We start from the raw sequence: 11,444 nt of genomic DNA, 5'->3' as shown, positions 1-11,444 counted from the left end.
AAGAGTACGAAGCAGTATGTTTAAGAGAGAATAAAGAGAATTGTTGTGATATGTTATGTGCAGTTATGCGCAAACTTTTATATGCCGGTTACAGCTCCCTCTGTTGTTATTCAATATTATTAATTGAAAGTGAAAGCTTTGTTCGAGATTTTTTCGGTTACTTTATTTTGGTTTTAATGATTATGGAATTTTATGCTACTGTACTTAAAATTATTGTGTAGTGTTTTATTGTATCGAAGAGTGAGGTAATTTTCTTCATAGACGCTTCGGGTTTTAGAGTAAATCTTTAAGACTTTTTTAAAATAGTGAATAGATATTATTTACAGTCAAATTCGCTTATATTGAGATTGTTTGTAACGACATATCGGTTAAAAATACGAAACCCAAAAGTGCCGAATTTCTTTCCGTCCTTTATAGTCCACACAATCAAATATCGCTTATCACGAAAATCACTTAGAGCCACCAATTCCGTCGGTGCCTTGGTAAAAGCGATTTCGACAGTAACTGTGATTTGATAAATGGGTAAAGGTTTATTAGAACGCTCGAATTTTTGTAGGAAAGGCACATCGTGTAAAAGGATTTTCTGTTGTACAAGTTAAAAGAAGAATGTTACCGGTTCAAACAAAATTGTTATTGTAGAAAACTGGCCCAATCACTCTATTCATTCCAAACGTTGGAGGTATTGGAGTGTTAGTCGGCTATGCCGACACAGATATACCCCGATCCTTTTAGAATTGAGACATCTATCGAATATCGGCTACAGAACCTATATCGTTTCCTTTTTTTAGGGGGGTTCTCAGAATTTTGTAGCTTTATTTGGACGTATGAATTTGCCGACAAAAATATTGAGATTTTTGGAATTTTATCTAACCAATAAAATAAGAAATAATAAGGAGGTATACACCGACGTAGCCGAAATGATTTTCGTTCCCATAGGCTGTTGCTTATGTTACACATTTTTTTTTTTAATTTTTGAGTAAAATTTTAAAACTGTTTTAAATTTTTTAAGAAATATGTAAAATATTTACAAGAAGTATTACAGAGAACTATTTAACTACATTGGTATTATTGTCCAACTTATTTGAAAGTATAATGAACAGTTTAGGTTTATTTGACCAATTTTCTGCATAGTTCTTGTTAAGTTTTAAGGTGTTGTTTAAGCATTTTATCGTAATTTTAGGCTGACTGTAAGTATTACTGGGTTCAGTACAAGACGTTTATTTGTATTTATTGAGCGTTTGTAGCATATTACGTCCAATTTTTTGGCTTATAAACAAAAAACATTCTTGCGATATTTTTATTTTTGAAATTTTTTATAAGAGCAATTCAAGAATAAAAGATAAAATCTCTTAATTTATGTGGTTTTTAACTTTTGTATATAGTCTCTAACACGGTTTTAAAATGAACTATTTTGCACATCATAACAATTAAAAATTCTTTATTATGTTTGAAATTTGCAAAAAAAAACTATATTAACCATTTTTTATGATATAATTTCTGTTCCACCGCATTGTCGTCCGTTGAGATTATTTAAAACAAAAAATGATTTTTCTCTCGATTACTATTTGAATTGTATTTTGGAAAGTACTTTCAATGGATGCACTTTCTAGAAATATTCCTTCTTCGGCAAATGACTTTGTGACGACAAACGAAATAAAAAAACAGATTCTTCTTCGTCAAAACCTAAACAAGTATCAATCGGCTTTGCGGACAGGAATATACCCTGAGCTTGTGTGAACTGAAACATTCATCTATGGATAGAACGAACAGTGGCTACACAACCAAAATCCTTTAACCCAAAGCTATGTATTAGGAGATTTTCACAATTGTGTAGCCATTTTCTGACGTATGAACTTGACGTATGAACGGACGGATTTTATCATTGATTACAAGTGTTGGGGAGGAAGTGTCTGAAGAAATGGACCGGACCCACATAGTTCATTTTGGAAGTAGGTCTTATTTTGGAAGTCATTCCTTTTAAAAGATATTGCGCCCACCAGTCAATTCAGTTCGAAGGTCTGTGAGGGATGTACCCAGTATGGTCCATTTTCAAGCTAAAACTAAGTTTTGACAAAATATTAAAAAATCCAAATTTTAGACCAAACATGGTGTAATAATATAAGGTGTTTGCATGAATTACAACAACTAACAGTTTTACAATAACAACATAATTTTATGGGAACTAAATGTCAATGACAACGTTTGAATACTAGGGTCTTTCCAAAATAGTTGAGAAAAATGTACAAGAAATAAATAAAAAGATTTAAAATTTAATTCTAATTGGCATCGAAATTGCTCTATACATAATGTGATACATTCTACACTTCATATATTTATTATGCGGCACTGAATAGAACAGATTTGGACATCTATTTATTAAATTTTGGAATATTCGGGGTAGATCCCAATATATTCTGACAATTCAGTTTATAAAAAATTTCAAAGCCGTATGATCGTCACTTATACCTTACATTATTACACCATGAGACCAAATCTGTTGCTTCGTTCAAGAAAATTCGCACATACCACTTTAGCTGACAATCTTGAAATTTGGGGGAAAAATATCAGAAGGAGCAAACCGAAAATCACCATCTTCGAACTTTATATAAGGCTCGCAGAAATATTGCGATAAACAGAGTTTGGACCAACGCAGTATCCATTTCGAAAGTTGTCGTGCGCACCAGCCACTACACATGATGATCTTAAGTGTTCTTTACAACATTCGCGGTGCGTCTTAACTAATTTTAAATGGAAGGTGCTTACACCTGGGAAGTTTTTGCAGATTCTGAAACTACAATGCTCATAGATGAGAAATATCAAGAAACAAAAAAAAAAAAAAATCGCCGGAGGGATTTTTAAATAAATCGCGATCAAAATTCACAATTTTAGGGTTTTTTTAGGGTTTCACGATTTTGCTTGGAAACCGCAAGCCGTATTGAAATGAGTCTAAAGAAAATGTTGTAGCTGTGAAAATTCTCTACAAGACTGACCTTTAAGTTTTTCGTAAGTTTTAGCATTTTTGAGATATAGAGGTTCAATTCAAATTTTTAAGTGTTTATGAAATAATTCGAATTACAAATAAAAAAATTCAAATTACAAATAAAGTAATTCGAATATCAAATGGAATTCTTAAATTACAAATGAAATAATTCGAATTCCAAATGAAATGTTCAAATTACAAATGAAATAATTCGAAATTCAATTGGAATTCTCAAATTACAAGTGAAATGTTTCGAATTACTACTGAAATTATTCGAATAACATGTGAAAATGGTGTAGTGGATTACCCCATGATATCCAAACGTTCCCTCTGCATAAATCAATTCTCTATTAATCCTATTTTCCTTCCATAAATTACTCAATAAAATTGGAGTGGAAAATTTAAGCCGTGATTTTGAACTTTTGTGAAATGTTAAGATATTTCTAAGGTTTTCCGATAGTACACTCTTTCTTTTGGTATTACCGAAGTGATAGTGATAGAATTACATAACATTCACCGTAGTTGTGAGTTATTTGATAAATGATACACCCAAAATATATATGAAATTATTAATATGTCCATTGTTTTGAACATATATTAACTCTGATATATTGTCAAAAAAGTTCTGAAAACAAGGGGAAATTAGCTAAGAAGTCTTTTTTTTTTTTTTTTTTTTTTTTTTTTTTCCTTTATTATTCCACTTGGGAACATAGGGCTTCTACAAGATTGTTCCAACTTATTCTGTCGTTACATAATATTTTGATATCATCTAAAGTTGTGTTTGCTTTCTTCAGCTCTTTGAGTATGGTTCTGCGCCATGTAATTTTTGGGCGGCCAGGGCGTCTGCTTCCTTGTGGGTTCCATTCCAAAGCCATCCTGGAAATGCTATTGTGTGGTTTTCGCAACGTATGCCCTATCCATTTCCATTTTCTCCTTGCAATCTGCCGGGCGATTGGTTCTTCATTTGCCATCTGGTATAGTGCGGGGTTTGAGATTTTGTTGGGCCAAAATATTTTGCTTATTATCCGGAGGCATTTGTTGACGAATACCTGGAGTTTTTGTGTTATGGCGTTTGTTACGGGTCAAGTTTCGCTTCCGTAAAGCAATGTGGATTTCACACATGCATTAAACAAACGCAGTTTTGTTTTATACGATATTTGGTTTGATCGCCAAGTTTTGCTGAGTCTTCCGAATGCGGATCTAGCTTTCTTAAGTCTATTGTCAACATCCTCTTCTACACCATTTTCTGATGACATAGTAACCCCGAGGTAGCAAAAATTGTCTACATATTTTAAGGTTTTGTTTTTGATATTAAATGCGTTGTCGCTGGTGGTGTTTATTCGCATTGCCTCTGTTTTATCAATGTTTATTTCCAGTCCAGCTTTGTTTGCAAGCACAGTCAGGTCGTCCAGCTTACTTTGCATATCACTGAATTTATGGGACAAGAGACATATATCGTCCGCGAAGTCCAGGTCTTCAAGGCGATTGTTGAAACCCCATACAATGCCACGTTTCTTTTCGCATATTTTAATCATAATTTCATCAAGAACTACTGCAAATAAGAGAGGTGAGAGAGGGCATCCTTGTTTTAAGAAGTCTTACGTCATTTTAATTAAAAATAGTAATGAAAATTATGTATTTCATCAGTAATATGAGTCTAAATAAAGGTTTACATCATTGCTAAATAAAAAATTTTCGCTAACATAAACTTTCAAAATTTTGGTCAGGTGGGCCCCCCCCGAAATGAAATCCTGGCTACGTCCCTGGAGGTATATGAATGAATGGGCAAACATCGTCCATTTTTAAAATGGATCATATTTTGGTATTCACTACCTTCTTATTTTGCGCTGTCAGGAAGCATGGATTTGCCCACGTAAACATAATATCGCTGAAAAAAATAGCGCAGGATCTCAGAAATGTCTTTGGCAACGATTTTTGGCAATTCTTATGCTGCACTTTATCAAAATTTTGAACTTTTTTGAGGTAGTTATCCGAAGATGTTGTCCCATATGGATCCTCTGGGAGGTTGAAGTACATCATGAAGTATGGACTTTCTCTGGAAAAAAACTGTACTGTCGTAATGGGGAGGTTATGTGGGATGTACCTGAAGGAGTGGTCCGACCGATATAGTGCTTTTTTAAACAAAATGTCCTACATGCAAAAAAAAAATCGGCCTCTCTAACATATGTCCCAAACATATTTTGCAGCAAGCATATATATGTTTGCAACAGTCCCAAACATAATATATGTTTGGGTCTGCAAACATATATATGTTTGGGTTGAAACAAATATATGTTTGGGTGCAAACATATATATGTTTGGGTGCAAAGATATTTATGTTTGGGTGCAAAGATATATATGTTTGGGTGCAAACAAAGATATGTTTGGGTGGAAACAATTTTATGTTTGGGTGCAAACATTTTATATGTTTGGGTGCAAAAAAATACAAACCCAAAAGGAACAAAAAAAAAAAAAACAAACACATGCACCAGTGGGCGCTTACTGAGAGCAAGGGAGCGTAAAATTCAATGTAAAACACTTTAAAATGTGTGCTCACTTGCTCTCAGTAAGAGCTCACTGGCTATCTCTATAGTATACACACAAATGTTGTGGTTTTTTATTAAAAGGCAAAAGAACAACAAACACATAGGTACATACAAAATTCCAAAGAAATACATAACACACTTTAATAAACGAAAAACTGATTGAAATAATTTGTAGTCACACTTTTAAAAAGGAAAAATATATAGAAACGTAGTTGAACGCTTCTCCTTAGTTGTGAAATAAAACAAATTGAGGGGAATCGGCATCTAGAATCAAATGATTATGTAATGTAATAAATAAATATGGATATGCCATATTCCAAATATACATAAGTATGTATGTAATTACCAATATCAAACATATCAAATTGAGATATGTTACAAAATGTTGCAAACATATATTTGTTTGCAACCGGTCCCAAACATATATTTGTAATTTCTGCGTGTATATATAGGACACACAAAATTCTTGTTTTCATGATATTGATTTATTTGCCGTTTTACTGATTTATTTCACCATTTTTGTATGAAAAAATGGTTGAAGATTGGTATTAAGACTTCTTTGGACCTACAAAACCTTTCCCCGAAATGTGTCAGCACTGGTCCACGTTTTGGATAGCCCCCCATAGAACGGTACCGCCCGATATTCGGGAGATTTCAAGGATTTAGCTGCATTATTCTACAGAAATGACTGTAAATTAATACATATTTAGTCTTTTTTGAGGTTACTTAACTTTCCTCCAGAAATTTGTCAGCATAGGTCCAGGTTTTATATAGCCTCCATTGAATTGTACCTAACGATTTTAGGGTATTTCAGGCTTTTAGCCGTACTATCCTTTAGAAATGGCTGAAAATTAGTATTTAGTCTTATATGGTGCTATAATAACTTTTCCCCGCAATTTGTCAATAAATTTCCACGTTTTCATATACCCATCGATATGTAGGTTAAGTACCAGCGTTCGAAATTTCGAACAGTCAACTTTGCACATCTGTAAAGTCGCGCTAGCGCATGTAAATCAAGTTCTCTATATTTTGTCAAACGGCCACATATATTGGCAATAATTCCCCATGATTACTTTTTTAATTTCATTTTTTTTATAATTTTTTAAAATTAATTTAAACAAGTAAAAAAAGTATCAGTCGGCTTGGCCGACAGAGATATACCCTCAGCCTGTGTATATTGAAAAAATTTTTTCCCAAAAAAACGCATGTATTTAGGGAATTTGGGGCGTTTAAACTGACAAAAATTTTGATTAGGATTAGAGATCAAAAGTTTTGCGGAGGAGATACTAAAAAGAATGGATCTCCAGCCACTACATATGGTACCATAGGGGTTTTTTACAACTTCAGGGATGTTTGCTCAAGAAGTATGGACTTGCCCCTGAAACAACTTTTACCATCGCAATTGAGGCAGCGAATGCAAGTTGCTTCAACAAAAATCAAAGTGATTCGAAAGCAGGTCTTAAAGTGAACATGTATCCGAAATTTTGTGTGGGAGGTACCGGATGGAGTGGACAAATATTGTCCATATTTGAACCTGATCTATATCTAGTAGATATATTAAGATGTGTAAAGTATGGTCCAATTCGGCCACTCTCTTCAAGAGTTATCGTACGCACAATTTTACCGAACATTTTTGAACTTTTGTGGGGGAGGTACCTGAAGGAGTGGACCGATATGGCTTATCTTCGAACTTAAACTATGTTTGGACAAAATATTACTAAGACCAAACTTTGGACCGAATCGGCAGACCTGTTCGAGAGTTATTTTGCCCTCCAACCTCCTCACACGGTGTCATAGGGGTTTTTTTTGCAACTTTCAGGCTATTTTCTCAGGAAGTATGGACTTGCCCCTGATGAAACTTATACCGTCGTATGGAGGGCAGTGAATACAAGTTGCTAAAGCAAAAATCAAAGCGATTCGAGAGATGGTCCTAAACTGAACTTTTCCAAATTTTTGTGTGGGAGGTACCCGACGGAGTGGACCAATTGAGTCCATATTAAAACCTGATCTAAGTCTGGTACGCGCTCCACGATGGGCAAAGTATGGACCATATCGGTTACTCCCTTCAAGAGTTATCGTGCGCACAAATTTTCCGAACATTTTCGAACTTTTGTGGGGGAGGTACCGGAAGGAGTGGACCGATATAGCTCATCTTCGAACTTAAACTAAGTTTGGGCAAAATATTACGAAAGCCAAAATTTGAACCGAATCGGTTCATCCGTTCGAGAGTTATCGTGCGCTCCAGCCAGCCAGACAGACAGACAGACGGACGGACATTGCTCAATCGACTCCAAATTGTCTGAAACACATTTCGTCCAAACATACTTGGGGTCTAAAACCATTATTTCGATGAGGCACATTTTGCCCGTATGAAAGTGTATATACCCTTCATAGCCTAAAGGCTGAGGGTATAAAAAATCCAAAAATATAGGTTTTAAAAATCTACCCTTAACATCGAGAGGGGGTGGGGTTTTCAAAAGAACAATTTTTTTTTATTTGCTGACAGATTAGGCTTTATACATATACCAAAACATGTTTAAAATTTAACCTTTTTCATCCATAAATATTTTTTTGAAAAAAAGTGATTTTACTGTTCGAAAAATCGGACACCAAGTACGAAATGGGTTAAGAAATATTGCGATGCGCAATGTTGTTGTAGCAGCATAGAAACCTACGTAAAAACATAGGAATGATGCTGGGTTTGCAGCAGCTGGCCAAAACACTTTGGTTTCGGGTCAATCCGGTACGAAAGAACCAGCTGCCGTCGGATGTGCATCAAATTGGTTGTTACTTTCAAGAGATATTGCGGCGCCACTGCAACCAGCCAGATAGACGGACATGGCTAAATTGGTTATTCCCTTCGAGAGTTATCGTGAGTACCATCGTTTGCAATTTGTTTGAAATTTTGTGTGGTTGATAACCGAGCAAGTGGAATGTAGTGGCTGGATTTGAAACTTTTTCCACAGAAAGTTTTAAAAAATAAATTTTTCATAAATAAAAATCGTTGTTGCAATTTTTAATGACTTACTAGCTTATCCGGGTCCTTGTTACTGGCCCGTTGTTTAGGTTCTCCGTGTAAATCTTAGTAACATATCTAGTTATATATCTGCCTATCTATATATCTTTTTTCATTTAAAAGGCGTAATGATAGCGATCTCAATAGTGGCCCTACACGGGAACAATCACTCCGGAACCGCTCATTACTGCGAGGGGAAGTTCATAGACTGGACTTATCTGTTTTCTTGGTTGTATCGACTGTAATCTTTGGCAATATTTGTTTTTCTCCTCCATAATTGTTACTAAAAATTTAGCTTATTTCCTCCATACTAACTTTGTCCCTAGCATTTCTTTAAAAAATACGTCAATGGTTACCTGCTAAGATATTGCATATTGCACTCTCTCATTCTCCCAAATTTTGCACTGAAGAAGTGTGTGTTCCACATTGTATTCGCCATGGTGGCATAGTTCGCATACTACATTGTCTTTTCCAATAGAATCTGAACCATAAATGCTGAAAATGCTGAGTTGAATGGAAGTTGAGTTCGCAATATTTTTTGTATATTCAAGGTTCTACATGTGGATTTTTTTAGAAGTCCATCTACTTTGAACGCTCTTATTTCATGAGTATCGCTATTTTTGGAACAGTCTTAATCGTGCTTCGTTATGTTGACTCCCTTTCGCATAGGGTTAGGTGAATCTGTGGAATTCCGGCCAGCACCGACAGTGCCGGCCTTGAAGTTGTTCTATATGCAGATATGACTCTTATAGTACATTCCCTTTGCACTCTCCCTAGATGATTATGCAGTTGTATGCTTCTGAGAATATTCTCGATGAATATGACAGTAGACACGCATGTCACTTCTGTAGCTATTAACCTCTATCTTAACTCAACTGAGCCTCTCAAACCTATCTGTATAATTTAGTATTGTTTTTTTAATTTTCAGTACATGTTTTGAATCGTATTTACGATAACTAAGCACTTTGGCATAATCCTCATGTAATCGTCCAGATCCAGATTTATGATAGAAAACCCCAATAAATCATAATATTGTTTCATTGAACGCATTATCATTCTAATGTCGTTAACATAAAAACCTCAATATGTACTGGCGTTTTCGCAGTCCCAATTATGAAATTTAAAAAAATCGGGATCGCGATGTTCTTGTTCCAATACACCAATTAATGATAAATAACAATTATTATGACAATTATTATTATATTGAATACTAACACGTCCAATAATCTCCTTGACTGCGCGTTGTTGGAGACCCTTTGTGGATGAGGTCCCCCACCCACTCAATATTTTGTATATAAACGATCCCATGCACAAAATTTCATCAAATTCGGTCCAGCAATTTCGGAGGAGTTTAATTTCGAAGACTGTGTCAGGAGAATTTTATATATACATAACAATATCTAGAGCTAAACTTAGCCACCGTGGTGCAATGGTATGCACACCCGCCTTGCACACATAAGGTCATGGGTTCGATTCCCCGGCCAGGCAACATCAAATCACTTTTCAACGGTGGCAAAATACCCCTCAGTAATGTTGGCGACATTTCCTGAGTATTTCTGCCATGTACAACTTCTCTACAAAATCTTCAAATCTTCAAAATCAGCTACAATCATCTTTTGCCACAGATCGTGTCTCACTTGACGTCGACATCACTTGAAGAATAGAAGTTTTACATGGCTTAAGTACTCAGGAAATGTCCCCAACATTATGCTAAGGAGTATTTTTACCACCGTTAAAAAGGCATGTGCATGGAGGGGGTGGTTACCATTACACAACGATGGTGGACTAATATCAGCATTTATGCTAACGAGGGCATATACTAGGGTTATAACTTTTTGGATTTTTTTTTTCAAAAATGATTTCCTGTAGTGAGAATGAATGAACTTTTGCCTATTAATGACGAAAATAACAGTCATTACATTTTATTATAAAAACGGTTCCGCACAAACAACTTTAAACAAATATTTATTTGAAAAATTCTATTAAATGAAAAAAAATCTTAGAATATTATATCCTGTTGTACGAATGAATGGCCTTTTGCCTATTAATGAATAAAATAATTTTTGTTTCATATAAATTTTAAAAAAGGTTCCGCACAAACCACTTTTAATTTTTATGATATATAAAATAAAGTTATATATACTATTAAATGATATATATGCTATAATACGATGACAAAATTTGTGAGAAACAAACGGTTATGGCATGTTTGTTATGTCATGTGCCCGTAAACCTTGTTATCAGTTAAATATTTGCTTTCAGTGAGTGACTTCAAAAAATTGTCAAATAAAAACTTTAAAAGCTTTTTATGCGGAAGTTTTTTTTTATCCAATCACTTTATAATTAATATTTTATGCAATCTTATGTAAAAACTCATCAAAATATGATACAGTGATATGAGGTTGCAGAAAAGTCATAACCCTAGTATATACACTTTCATACGGGCCAAATTTGCCTCATCGAAATAAAGGTTTTAGACCCCAAGTATGTTTGGACGAAATCCGTTCAGACAATTTGGAGTCGATTTAGCCATGTCCGTCCGTCTGGCTTGCTAGAGCATACGATAACTCTCGAACGGATTAACTGATTGGTTCAAAATTTGGCTTTCGTAAAATTTGGCAAAAATTAGTTTACCTTCGAAGATGGACCATATCGGTCCACTCCCTCGGGTACCCCCACAAAAGTTCGAAAATAATCGCTAAAATGGTACGCGCGATATCTCATAAACGGAAAACCTGATTTGGTCCAAACATTGGATCTCGGAATATTGTGTCCAGACTTAGACTACTTTTAAAAGTAGGCACTATCGGTCCATTCGTTGTGGTAGCTAGCACCCACACCAATGTTCAACATGTTTGTTAAACCCTTTGTGGCCCGATGTTGCCTGCGGGCAATTTTGCAT

The sequence above is a fragment of the Musca autumnalis genome, unplaced genomic scaffold, assembly GCF_047663935.1.
Source record: "Musca autumnalis isolate F117 unplaced genomic scaffold, ASM4766393v1 scaffold_3, whole genome shotgun sequence".
NCBI classification, from domain to species: Eukaryota; Metazoa; Arthropoda; class Insecta; order Diptera; family Muscidae; genus Musca; species Musca autumnalis.
The sequence above is the reverse complement of the archived record's forward strand: the minus strand, read 5'-3'. Positions refer to the sequence as shown.